The sequence below is a fragment of the Ictalurus furcatus genome, chromosome 3, assembly GCF_023375685.1.
Source record: "Ictalurus furcatus strain D&B chromosome 3, Billie_1.0, whole genome shotgun sequence".
NCBI classification, from domain to species: Eukaryota; Metazoa; Chordata; class Actinopteri; order Siluriformes; family Ictaluridae; genus Ictalurus; species Ictalurus furcatus.
The window spans coordinates 3,292,506-3,305,998 of NC_071257.1; the positions used below are offsets into that span (position 1 = coordinate 3,292,506).

Sequence of the window (13,493 nt, forward strand, 5' to 3'; positions counted from 1 at the left end):
TGCCACACCTCCTTCACTGAGACTAACACAGAAGCCACACCTTCACTAAGCCTAACAGAGACAGAGGTCACACCTCCTTCATTAGAATAACACAGATGCCACACCTTCACTAAGACTAACAGACGCAGAGGCCACACCTCCTTCATTAGAATAACACAGATGCCACACCTTCACTAAGACTAACAGACGCAGAGGCCACACCTCCTTCATTAGAATAACACAGATGCCACACCTTCACTAAGACTAACAGACACAGATGCCACACTTCCTTCACTAACAAACACAGAGGCCACACCTTCTTCACTAAGAGACCACATTTTTTCCCTTTCTTAATAAATTAAACACTATCAACTATGTTTTTGGTGAGCTTAGTTAAACTTTAACTAGCTGGCTAACATTAGATATTGTATTGTGGCCTCATACCTGCAAATTCACAACACTTTCATACAGTTACATACATGCAGCATACAGTCGTTGTTCGAAAAGACACAGGGTTTAAAGTCAGGGTTCGAGGTTTTGTTTCAAATCCTCGTAAATCCGTCCACGTGTAACTCCGGCCACGTTACATAAAATCATGTTCATAAATCTTGCTACATTTCAAGCAAAATTCATAATCATTCATAACAATAATCATGATGATCATTTTTTAGCTATTGTGCTAACATGCAGCTCAAGTCCAAACTCAGTCTTTTGGCACTTGAGTCTAATCGTCTTTAAGAGCTTTAGGAGCTTCGTTTGGATTCATGTTCACTCGTAAATCACTTTGGATTAAAGTATTTGCCGAAGGGAAAAAAAATGTAGGTATAAGGTTGTAGTGAGTGCCAATAAAGCTTTGTAAAAGAAATGAAACAGAGAGAGAGAGAGAGTAAATTGTATGAGTATGTATGATACTGCTGGCACAATGTCACAGCTGTGACCCTCTGAGCTCCTTAAAACCACAAGCCGTGCTGAACGTGTGTGTGTGTGTGTGTGTGTGTGTGTGTGTGTGTGTGTGTGCGTTCCAACAGAAAGAGAAAGGCATAAGAGATGTGTGAATTGTGTGTCCATCCTCTTGGCAGTCTTGAAAGGGTCTTCAAAGTGCACTCGTGTCTGATGAATACATGATGAATTGTCACAGGAGAATGAGAGGGGGGAGGGAAGAGAAAGAAGAAAGAAACTCTCCCAGATATAACCTGCTAACCCTTCCGGCTACCGCGGCCTTGAGGGCTAACGTTAAAGCCTAGTGAAATCAGCCCGGCCTCCAGAAGGAGATAAGAGGAGAATTTTGAGATTATGAACCCATTTGCATAGTAAGTGGAATTTCAGCAGACAGAGTCCTGCGCTAGTGACCATGTGGTTCTGAGTTCAAATCCCCAGCCTTGTCGGGGGGGGGGGACCTTCATGTATTTGATCTTCCTGCTCTGGTCTAGTTAGCTTAAAATAATGGAGTCATAAGGACGTTTCAAGTTTAAGACACGCTGCCTTTCTGGACTGTAGTGATTGCAGTTAACATGGCACAGAAGGAGAACGCATGAGCCCCCTACTTTCACGGGAAGAAGCTATTTGAACGACATTTTAAACAACCCTGCTGAGTCATTTGAGTATTACACATGAAAAAAAAACGCAGCAATACTAAACATTTTACCCAGTAATGGCTAATAACTATTATTTTAATGAATTTGCTTCCAACCTTTGGGAGATCACGGACGGGTTCAGATCTTAATAATGCCATCGCCGTTTGTGACCCGTGTTCTCGGTGAGCGTAGGGGTGTAAGGAGTTACGCTCATCCCTGTCGATAGCCAACCGCAGGCACCCGTGCTTACAGGATGATTACAGAAGTGAACAGTTAGGGCACTTAGTGGCACTTAAACCCAAAATCGTCCCTTTTATCAGACGTACAAGTGCGGTTTTGCAGGTGACAAGTTACTTAATGTAGTCCACCTCTTTGTACAGTGCTGCAGCAACACTGTGGTTTTTGCACACATCGGTTTCAGGCACGAGTTGAGAAAGAGTAACTGGCGCCGTGACAACCGGTGAAACCGACACGGATTGATTTAAGGATAGAAGATGCTTAACATGTAGAGTGCATACGGGGGGAAAAAAACACGCTCGAGTTCTAAGGTCTGTAGTCCAATGTCGAGTTAAACCAGTGTTTCCCAACCGGGGGGTGCTGTCTGATCCTTCGAACCTTTCTAAAATGCCGAAATGTGTATAAAACATTGAATATGATGGATATCTGATGTCTGGAATAATAACACAGACACAGCAATAATAAGACAGACACACGCACACATAATAATTAAAAAATTATATCTAAACAATAATAATCTATAATAATAACCCCCCCCTCGCTGACCTGTCAGCAGCACGTCAACATCAGTATGCGTGTGTAGTATCCTAATAATTAGCGCGTGATGATGCGTGTGTAGTGCAAAAGTATATGGACGTATTTCTTAAAAGAGAAGCTCCAGATGCTTCCGGACCATCCACTTCATCCTTGTGTAGCTAACGCTGCTGTCTAGCATTAGTGTTTGTGTAGGGTGCCAAAATTTTTACATTTTTCAAAGGGTGCCGTGATCGGGGGAAAAAAAGTTGGGAAACGCCGAGTTAAACATTCAGACATATCTACAGGTAATGTCTGATCTTGGACAGATGCTAAGATGCTAAGGACGTGTGCATGGTGTGGAGTTTGCCGAAAACACGGACGTGTCAGTCCCACACGGTATTGGCTTTGGACTTTTATTTATTTATTTATTTATTTTTTACGGATAACATCCTGAATTCATTTAAAGTGCGCTGTCCGTGTATGAGAGAAGTGCCTGGTCTGCTTAAACAATGAGCGCGTGCAGGATTCGTGACAGGAGCCGCTGAAATCAACTGAAAGGCGTGCGTAACCAGGCTCTGAATATGTGTAAGTTTCCCTGCAGAAATACCGACTGTGTACAGCATGCACACGGCCGTAACGGTACACCGACGAGGTCCGGTAACAAGGTGCGCCGAATAAAGTGCAGTAAACGAGTAAGGGAAATTTATGCGAGTAAAAATCGCAATTCAGATGACGAGGTTTTACATTGAACGTGAAACAACCGTTTAAAAATAAATCAATAAAGTCATATGAATATTATAGAAATTGTGTTCAGGTCCAAAAACCGGCTCGTGTCGTCCTGGTCAGAGACGCCGCACCATTCCTCAGGTGAACAGCCGGAACACACACACACTACATTATTACACCCTCTTGTCCATCTGGCATAATCGTAAGTGTAACACAGCTTTAACTCCATGTTCTTCTACAGGATCTTTATCTAACCACTCTAGCTTTTCAATTAGCTGCAGGAGAGCTGGACTCGATGCTGATAGCTGCACTAATCCTACACACACGTGAACATCAATACACACACACACACACACACACACACGCACGCACAGAGGCTCATTTGCCGCATGTTTTGTGCAGCCTATTTAGAGGCAGTAAGCTGTGACTGTTGCTGGCAGCGGCGTGTTTGTGATCTGGAAAATCCGCTTTTTCCGTTCTTTCTCAGAAAGCATTCATGTGTGATGACTGAAAAGAACTCTTCCAGCTTTTTAAAAAAAAAAAAAAATAAATAAAATAATCTTATCTTTAATGGAATCTTGTTATTTTGTCTAGCTCTTTTCCCCAAAGCTGCTCTTATTTTCCGCCATGTACAGAGCAGCACAAGATTCATACGGGTCACGTTGCATCACGGGTTGCATCGTGATCTATTCAAACTCAGGTTCTAACGCCAGAAATGTTTCTAATACTTGGAGGGGGAAAAAACAAGACAAAACACGTGCATCTAGATGAGGGGTGGGCAATCTGATCCGGAAAGGGCCGGTGTGGTGTGGGTGCAGGTTTTCATTCCAGCCAAGTGAAAGCCACACCTGAATCTATCGAAAGCCAAGATCAGCTGATTAAACAGGTGGAATCAGGTGTGGCTCCTGCTTGGTTGGAATGAAAACCTGCAACCACTCCGGCCCCTCTCCGGATAAGATTGCCCACGTCAGGTCAAGGATTCGGTCCTGATGATGAGCTAAATCATCCGTGGAGCCGTCGTAAAGAATGCAGTAGACGCTTTTATTTATTTATGTATTTATTTATTTATTTATTTTGCAGTCTGGTCAGAGATCACGGTCTAGTTAATGGCTTTGATGATATCTCCGGGGTACTGAGGGTTCTGTATAGAGAGTTGCCTTATGACCTAACTAATAAATTGTGTGGCAGAGACTCGCTCTCTCTCTCTCTCTCTCTCTCTCGCGCTCTCTCTCTCTCACAGATTCTCTCTGATCGTGATCAGTAAAACAGACACAGCTTTCATTTTTAATCCACATCCTGGCAGACACACATAGCTGTGTTTTCCTCTTTTAATTTCACCCACTGCGGCGTCACTCTTGAGTAAAGCCTTTCGGAAATGGCCTTGATCTACTGCGTTTGTTTCAGTATAATCTGTTTCAGTTCAAATAACCAATTAAAAGATTTCTACCAAAAAGCAGAAACATATTTAAAAAATAATAATAAAAAATTTCTACCTGCTTGGACATTAATTCTATAAGATGAGATGCAGTGTGTAGTGTTGGCGGTGCTTCTAGACGTATGTAATAATTATATAATAGGGAAAAAAAAACAACACATAAAATTAGAGTCCGCTTCGGATGGTCACGTGTCCGTTGTAGGAGCTTTCGGTGGTGGACAGGGGGTCAGCATGGGCGCTCTGACCGGTCTGTGTGTTCTGACTCCTTTCTATCAGAGCCAGCGTTAACTTTTGCAGCAATTTGTGCTACAGTAGCTGTTCTGTGGGATCGGACCGGACGGGCTAGCCTTCGCTCCGTACGCTCATCGGTGAGCCTTTGGCGCCCATGACTCTGTCGCCGGTTCACCGCTTCTCCTTCCTTGGACCACTTTGGTAGGCGCTAACCACCGTGTGCTCGGGGACCACCCTACAAGACCTGCCGTTTTGGAGATGTTCTGACCCAGTGGTCCAGCCGTCACAACTTGACCCTCATCAAAGTCTCTCAGATCCTTACTCTTGCCCATTTTTCCTGCTTCGAACACGTCAACTTCGAGAACTGACTGTTCACATGCTGCCTAATAAATATATCCCACCCCTCGACGGGTGCCAGGGTGACGAGATAGCCGATGCTATTCGCTTCACCTCTCGGTGGTTTTAATGTTACGTACGTTTCCGACATAACTGCCTTCACGGGATTGCTGCGCTTTAGTTTTATTAGCTTCTAGCTTGATTTGTGAAAAGCTCTCACCGTATGTTTGACCTCTCCTCACGCTTCAGTCATACTTCAATGCGGCACAAGTAGAGGAGGGTGTAGTGGATTTTTCAGTCGCCCTTGGTAAAAGCTATTTCCTTGGCCATCTCAAACTGTGTGTTTATTATTTCCCGACTTTCTAACAAGCTAGTATGCTAGATAAGGGATTTTACCAGCGGAAACAGAAGAGCGGGAGGTTCTGGAACATTCGGCCGATTGTTCTTCGAAACTGAACGACGTGTTGACGGTCAAAGAACGACGTGTTTTATATTTAGATTTATATTTAGATTTCATTCTATAGTCATTATTGACTGATCATGCTATGAAAATCATGAATGTTTGAGTGTTATAAGATATGTCTATTGAAATCAACATAGTGTGTGTGTGTGTGTGTGAGAGAGTGAGTGTGTGTGTGCGCGCGTGCACACAAGTTCAGTCACACATGTGAGTTGTGGATGGCTCGGCTTCTCATTTTCCAGCTCACTACTGGCAATAATGTGAAAGCTTTGGCAATCTGCCCATGTTCCACACCTCTGTATTGACCTCTACACACACACACACACACACACACACACATTATTTACTCTTAAACAATTATTCTTTTGTGGAACTTATTCAGGTTTAATTTTAATCTACAGTGTGTTAAATGTCATTAAAATACATACATTTACATACGCCTTGCAGAATCAGTAAATCCGTCATCTTTTGCGTAATTATTTATTAATAGGTTTGAGGGATTTTTTTTTTGTTTCTTAACTTATTTTTAACTGATTATATGTATATTATTTATTTTCTATCTAGTACGTTGCTGGTCCCGAGTATCCCATATTTCGCTCTCATGTGACAATATATTGCTTAATGCTTAACATGTTAATCATTAAAATCATATTTAGTTTGTTATTAAGCCCCGCCCTGAATAAGCTATTTCCCCATAACAGATGTTTACATGTAGTCTACAAGACGCATTTACATAAATGAACCAGCTTAAAAGTTTACATACCCTTGATTAGTAATCCCGTGTGTCCTTACCTGGATGATCCACGACTGTCTTCATGTTGTGTGAGAGTTCTTCATGAGTCCCTTGTTTGTCTTGAGATGTTAAACTGCCCACTGTTCTTCAGAAACATCCTGCAGGTCCTGCACAATCTTTGCTTTTCCAGCATCTTCTGCATATTTGAGCCCCATATGTGATGTCCAGATCCGTCTTTTCACACTGAGGACGACTGAGAGACTCGTGCACGACTATTACGAAAGGTCCAAACATTCACCGATGCTCAAGAAGACGACACGATACATTAAGAGCCGGGGAAGGGGGGCGGGGGGGGGGTAAACTTTTGAACAGGATGATTGGTGTAAATTCTTGTAAATATTTTTAAAGATCTTAAAGATCTTTAAAAATTTAAAGATCTAGTACCACCTTTCAGACGCTACATACGATATTTACACGTTTCCCAGCAGACAAAATAATAACAATCTCCACCGATCATCCCGTGGCACAGTTTCTACTGGAACACGTTTATTTTCCGCTCTCAGATTTAACGTCATACGAGTTCATACCAAACCCGAGGACTGCAGAAATAAAAGTTTTTATTTATTCCTTTTTTTTTTTATATTTAATTCATTTCAGTCTTCCATATGTTTGATTTGATTTAATTGATTTTTCTTCTGTAGGATTTATTATTTTTTATTTTTCCCCCCCAGAATCAGCAATTACCCTCAGCCTGTATAACTCGAAATACGTGGCTCACTCCTGTAATCTCCTTCTAAGATTTCGGAAACTTTCGCAGATACGGCCTTTCGTCTTGCACGTGTAGTGTTTCTGAGACACACGGCTATGGAGAGAGCGGTGAATTGGAGCTCATTATGGCCCGGATCTGCTCTGTTACTTCTGAAAAACTATGCAATCTTCGGCGGTGATTGTGTGCATGCGTGTGTAAAAAATGTTTACACACACATGCGTTAAATGATGTGTGCATGCAGATGAGATGGTTTGCTTTCTGTGCGAAGACTCTTAGACAAGTTTGTGTGTCTTTGACTTACAGACATTCCTTTATGTCGTTAAATGTGTATATATGTGTGCGAGTGTGTTATCGTAGCATCCCCGCCTCCGCAGGTGTGAGTGACAGGTGAGGGGGCAGTGGGCCGTTCGGTACACGGCTGTTGCGTTATATTGTCATTCTGGTCAAGCACACAAAGTAATTTCGAGCCATCATGGATGCATCGACCCTCTCTGTATGACTGGTTACTAAACACGTGTCACTCGGCTCATGCGGGAAGGCGGGGCTTAGATCGTCCCCATGCTCACTTTCAAGGTGAACTCAACATAAATTTCTAAATCATTCAGCATTTTAATTTTTTTAAAAAATGGTTGCGTAGCTTGAAATGATCGTGTTTGAGTTATGTCCCCCCCCCCCCCCCCTTAAATCTGTGTATCCTTTCTCTACATTCACTTGTTAGTAATGTGATAGCAACCAGATGTTTAACGCCCAGTTGTTGTTCCAGTACAACACCGTTGTGTTGCTATTTTTGCTTGGACGCCAGCCAGTTTAATAGCAGTCGCATGCTTTTGCTATCTATGTCTTTGGTTAGAAATTAAAGCTGGGGTCTAACATAAAATAATCTGTCAGCATATCAGGATTTCTTCAAACCCTTTGTTTTTTTTTTTGTTGGACAAAAGAAATCAGAGAAAAAGCTCTAGTAAATGTGCACAATGCCAACTCTGTGTGTATATAAAATTTTGTTAGAGCTGATTATGTAGATAAAATACTCAGTTTTTGGGTAATAAAATGAAAAAATTGGCATATACGGTATCACATTTTGCACAGAAGCTCATCATTCAGCTGATTAACATGTAATGCAAACATTTTATATATATATATATATATATATATATATATATATATATATATATATATATATATATATATATATGATGGGTTTTTTTTGTAATTTGCTAATTAGATTTCGCGCCCTGCGCTATATAAGAGTGTCGTGCCGTACTTAATGTCTCAGGATAGCACTCGGGTGTATTTGTAGAACAACTGACACGGTCTCTGACATCATCTTTAGACCTATTCGGCTGTAATTAGCTTTTCAGGACGACAGCCATGATAAAATATTTGCAGAAAGTCTCCTCTGTGGAAACTCTTGCATCCAGACAGCCAGCTTCCCATCCACCGAAACCGGCTGTCTGCAACTCGCACGGTGACGTGTTCACGTTAGTGTATAATTCGGTTATTTATAGAACATGACATCCACGCGATACCACTGCACAAGCGAATATAAGGTGAGGCTGTATACCAGCTTTAGCTAGCATTTTAATGGTCAGTTTAATCAGCCCGTAGGACTGGTGCTCTATTATTTATTTTTCTAATAGCGTTTCCGTGGAGATGCTACATAGACGGTGCCCATAGCAACAACATTTTACCAAAGACTCCTCATCCAGTCCTGCATTTTGTGATCGCTGGAAATGTGTCAAGTAGCAGCAGGCCTAAACGACTTTGCTAAGAGGTGACATTTTCCTACAATATCACTTTTATTTATTTTTATGATTAAATGTCAGACCACAAAACATTATTACTAAAGCCAGTACACAATGCCTTGGATGAACTTTTCCACGTTTTGTAGTGTTACAACCTGGAACTGAATTTGACTCAAATTAGGGATTATGTATGTAATATATTGTATATGAATCTACACAAAATCACCAGTAATATTAAAGTGGAATAATAAAGTCAACGTACTGTAGGTTTCAAAATGATCTACAAATAATACGTCTCGCATTCTCGAATCGTTTCCCTCAGGATAAAAAAAAGGAAAAGATGATAAATTCACTAAACGCCATACTCCAAATCCCGAGCTGAAAAGACTGACCTGTCCGTCCAGTGTTTGCAAAAGGATGTCATCGTGGAGCACGCGAATTCACCGGGACTCAATTTGTAGCCAGGCTGTACGCTTTATCTAGCACCTCTGGCCTCAATCGTCAACAATTACCCACAGGGCTGTGCCTTTTTTTTCGGCTTTGGTTTGTTGTCGCCGGCCCTCCGTCACCCCACTCACAGTTCAACAATGGCCCAACCAGGCCCCAGTGTACAGCGACCGAAAACAAGTCTGACCTGAGGTTAATCTCCCCTGCCCTCACTTCTATCAACACGACCCCATTCTGCCATTATGAGACCTTACGTTCACACTCTAGTGCACTTGATTCCCACTAGCAAGCCAGAGGACACAGGCTAACAAGTACAGCAATAAACTGTGTAAACACTGAAGGCATATATAATGCCACAACGGTGGATCTGCTACAGAAGCCACTAGCGTTAACGTAGCGCCGCTGAACTATGGACAATTTCTTATTTATTTATTTATTTATTTATTTATTTATTTTACATACGTTGATTGATTCTACTGCAGCATTTTACCGGTTCCGGATGCTGATAATTATGGCACACGACCCCATAGCAACTGGTGCGGGAGCTATGGTTAGGAGTGAAAAAAAAGATATAATAGAACCCCAAAACATGGAAGAAATGAAAGAGACCTCTTCCCCTCATGTTCATTAGTGGCCACCTCATTACCTTGCTGCTCTTGTGCATAAAGCTTCATTCCGTCCACTTCACTTCACCAACGATTGCTTTGCCTCCATTTTGCCAGCTGTAAACTCCTGACTTCTGTTCACTTTGCCTCATCGCTGCTGATGAAGTTCATGTTGACTTTGAAATTAACGTGTTTCAATTAATGAAACACTCTTAAAGGGATCGTTCACCCCTAAAACGAAAATTCTGTCATATATATGTATGTATGTAGAGAGAGAGATAGAGAGAGAGATTTGTCAGTCATTATATCTGGTCTCCAATATGGGGGGGGGGTCACATGATAGGGAAGGCTTGGGGGGTGTCACATGATAGGGAAGGCTTGGCGGGGGGGCTTTAGTTGCAAAAGGTTGAGAACCTCTGTCTTAAGGCAATGATTTAGATGGCTAGGTGGACACGATTATGGTTGGAGCTGAAGTCTTCAGGAAGGTAGATCTCCAGGAACAGGGTTGGTGACCACTGCTTTAGAGTATCCATGCGAGACCGTCCACAGCTGTAGAAGGTGAGTCCCAAGTGCCGAAGCTCCAGCCGTCAGGATGAATCAGGCAGGTGTGTAGGGTGAGAGGAGCTACAGCAGTGTGTCAGGATCAGACACATGCATTACATCAGGCAGCAGGAGTGGGTGTGCACTTAGGCCTGGGGGAATCAGTGGTAACAAAATGGCTCAGGTTCTGTACTACTCAGACTTGGGCTATAAAACAAGTCCAATAACACTTTGAGGGCTGCTGCTCTGAGCCAGACTGCCTCCAAGTTATGAATTGTGAGAAACCGAAAAACACTTACCACTGAGGCGTTATAAAGTTTAACGAAAAACAGTAAGGTCGGAGCTAGTCAATAGTATCAGCCTGACTCTGCCGTGCAAATGCTTTGGTCTTGAAATTCATCACCGATATCAAACGGCACCAAAGTTCCAAGAGTGTTAAAGCTAATACGTGAACCAATCGGTTGATTTCTGACTCCATTACTCAAGGGATGAATCCTCCCTCGTCTCATTTTATGCGGTTTCGGTGTATACAGCTGTATTCTCCAGCGCTGCTGTAATGAAAGTCATTACGTGTCCACTAATTTGTTGCTCGGCTGACTTGATAAATGCAACCGAGCGTCACTATCGGCTATGCACATTTGCTAACCCGTAACTGTAGGCTAATTAACGCCGCTGTGTTAGACCGTCTGAGATCAGGGTTGACGGAGTGGCTTGTGTAGTAAATCGGTCTGCTGCGCAGAGATAGCGGAGGAGGGCTGCTAAAGGCTGCCGTTAGCAACGAGCTAGGCTTAGCAGTGGAGATGATGGACTGGGACTGGCATTGATTTCACAGCTCCTACACACGCGGCAGGCAAACAGGCACTGCGTGGGGGTTTATGAGTGTGTGTTTGGATCCGAGGGCAGAGCCGGGTCATTTCACAAGTAACCTTTCGAGTTAACAAGCTGGTGTTAGATATATGGTTTGGTGTTGTCACGATAGTAATGAATTCACTCAACATGGAGCCAAACGGTCTGATTCTTTATTCGTTCGTGTTTGTAATTATAAAACTGGCCGTTGTAAAGAACTGTTCTAATCGAAGACGACAAAAAACAACAACAAATCTTTCCCCATATCACACTGTATGTTAAACGTCAGTACACTCCAAATGCTGCTGTTATTCGTTAGAATGCGTATGATTGGGGGTGTGTCGCGTTTGAAAACGATGTTCGTTTCCACAGTAAGGTAATCATTGTATTTCAAACATCCCTAAAAATGGCAATTTAGTAGTAGTTACGCCGACTGATTTGTTTGATGTTTTAATGCTAGAAAGGCAAAGGAGCACAAATTTTGGAGCACAGGAATGGACTCGGTCGACCTCTCCAAGCTTCGACTTGACCTGTTGTGGACGTGATGTCATACGCTCAATCTAGATCGCTGCTGTAAACGCAGGAAACCCCATATTTATTAGGTTATCAATGACAAAAACGACAAGTCGGGAAGTGTTTAAAGCGATTAGAATACAAAATGAAACAGCAGGTGAACGCACCCTCATTCTCTGGTGGTTTAAAAAAAAAAAAAAAACCCCGCTTTGATTGTAAAATATTCGCTTAAGCTCTGATTGAAGATTTCTGTCATTTTGGCTTGGGGTGCATATGGATATCAGATCAACTCTTTCACTGGGTGCTGAAATTCGCAGTGCTTTTGCTAATTCTAACCCGTAATCAGCACCGAGCATCGCCACCTTGCCCTCAGCAAGAGCTCAGTGTTCTCTCCATGTCTTTCTAGAACATGTTCTTACTTCTATTCTGAGATCATCATCGCCTCCTGACTTCACCCGTGCTAATTTATTTATTTAAACGAAATGACCAGGTCAAGAGTGCTCGGGATGCGCGCTAGATATTTTGCGCACACGTATTTCTCTCTCACACTCGCGCACGCACACACTCTTGCACCACTCTCGGTCTGCTGGGTTTCCCATTGCACAGTGGTGGCAATTTGGATTGAAATGCATGAATCCATGCATGCTCTAATGCGCACAGTCTCAATTCAGTGGTGGCGCGTCGACAAAATGATTTTGTCATGTCCAATTTAGCATAACAATTGCTCTGACTTGAGCTGCCATCGAAAACGATTACGGGATGAAGAGATGGGAGGAATGCTTGAGGGAAAGAGGACAATAAGGATACATTCTCGGGTGATGAGGTGTGAGCATCTGAACAGGGAAGGTGTACTTGGTTCCTTCTCCGTATGGTGAATAATTAGCGTGTAGTGGGCGGAGTCTAGACTCTAGAAGCGTGGAAACAACTTGCTTAAATATGATGCTCTATAGGACGATTGTAGTCTTATAGGCTAATTACAAACGACAACAAAATGGTGTATGAGACACTTCAGAATTCAAACACATCCAGATGACCTCAGTCTGCACTGAGCGCTATGATGCAGGAGAGTCAGCTCTTCATGCTATCCCGTTCTGTTTTAGCTGTGACCTTCAAAGACCAACCATATGACCTCCCACGTGTTGACTTTTTTTTATTTAAGCATTTATTCAATGCTAATGATGTCACATCAGTCTGGGACCAAGGAAGTCCAGCATAACTGTCCTGAACTCCCCAGTCAATTAGACTGATGCTAGCAGTTAGCTAATTGCGTTATACTTGGTAGTCATCATCAGTGACTTGGTGTTCATGAACTTTTGCAGTGGTGAAGACCTGAAATGGAGATGGATTTTTATAGCTCATGATATTGAAGTAGAGGGGCATCAATATAGTTTGCAAAATGATTTACAACTAAAAAAAAAAAAAAAAAATGTCGAACTTGGGGGTTATACAAGTATTCACTCGCATCGCATCAATTAGTTCTGGAGCAAGGAGTTGCCGTCGGGTGTCACGTGAATGTCGGAGAGCAAAAAACTATCCAAGACAAAGCTATCGGTCAGGGTTTGGTTATTAAAATATCATTAATCCGTTAAGCCTGCCTGGATGAGGCGGTCCACCAAAATTCACTGACTGCGTGAAGAGGACATTAGTCTGAGAAGCCGGTGCTAAGTCTGAACATGATGCTACCACCACCATGCTTTATCGTTGTTCTCAGGTTTCTGCCAAACATAGCTCTTTATGCCAAGCCCAGAACGCTTGAATTTTGGTCTAATCGTCTCTGAGAACCTTTTTTTCCCCACATGTTTGA

At 42.5% G+C, this 13,493-nt stretch overlaps 1 protein-coding gene across 3 annotated transcripts in view; it reads left to right on the forward strand.

Annotated features, from left to right (window-relative positions):
- Positions 1-13,493, forward strand: part of cdh23 (cadherin-related 23) — a 232,171-nt gene that overhangs the window by 103,205 nt on the left and 115,473 nt on the right. The gene's annotated exons all lie outside the window — the stretch shown is intronic.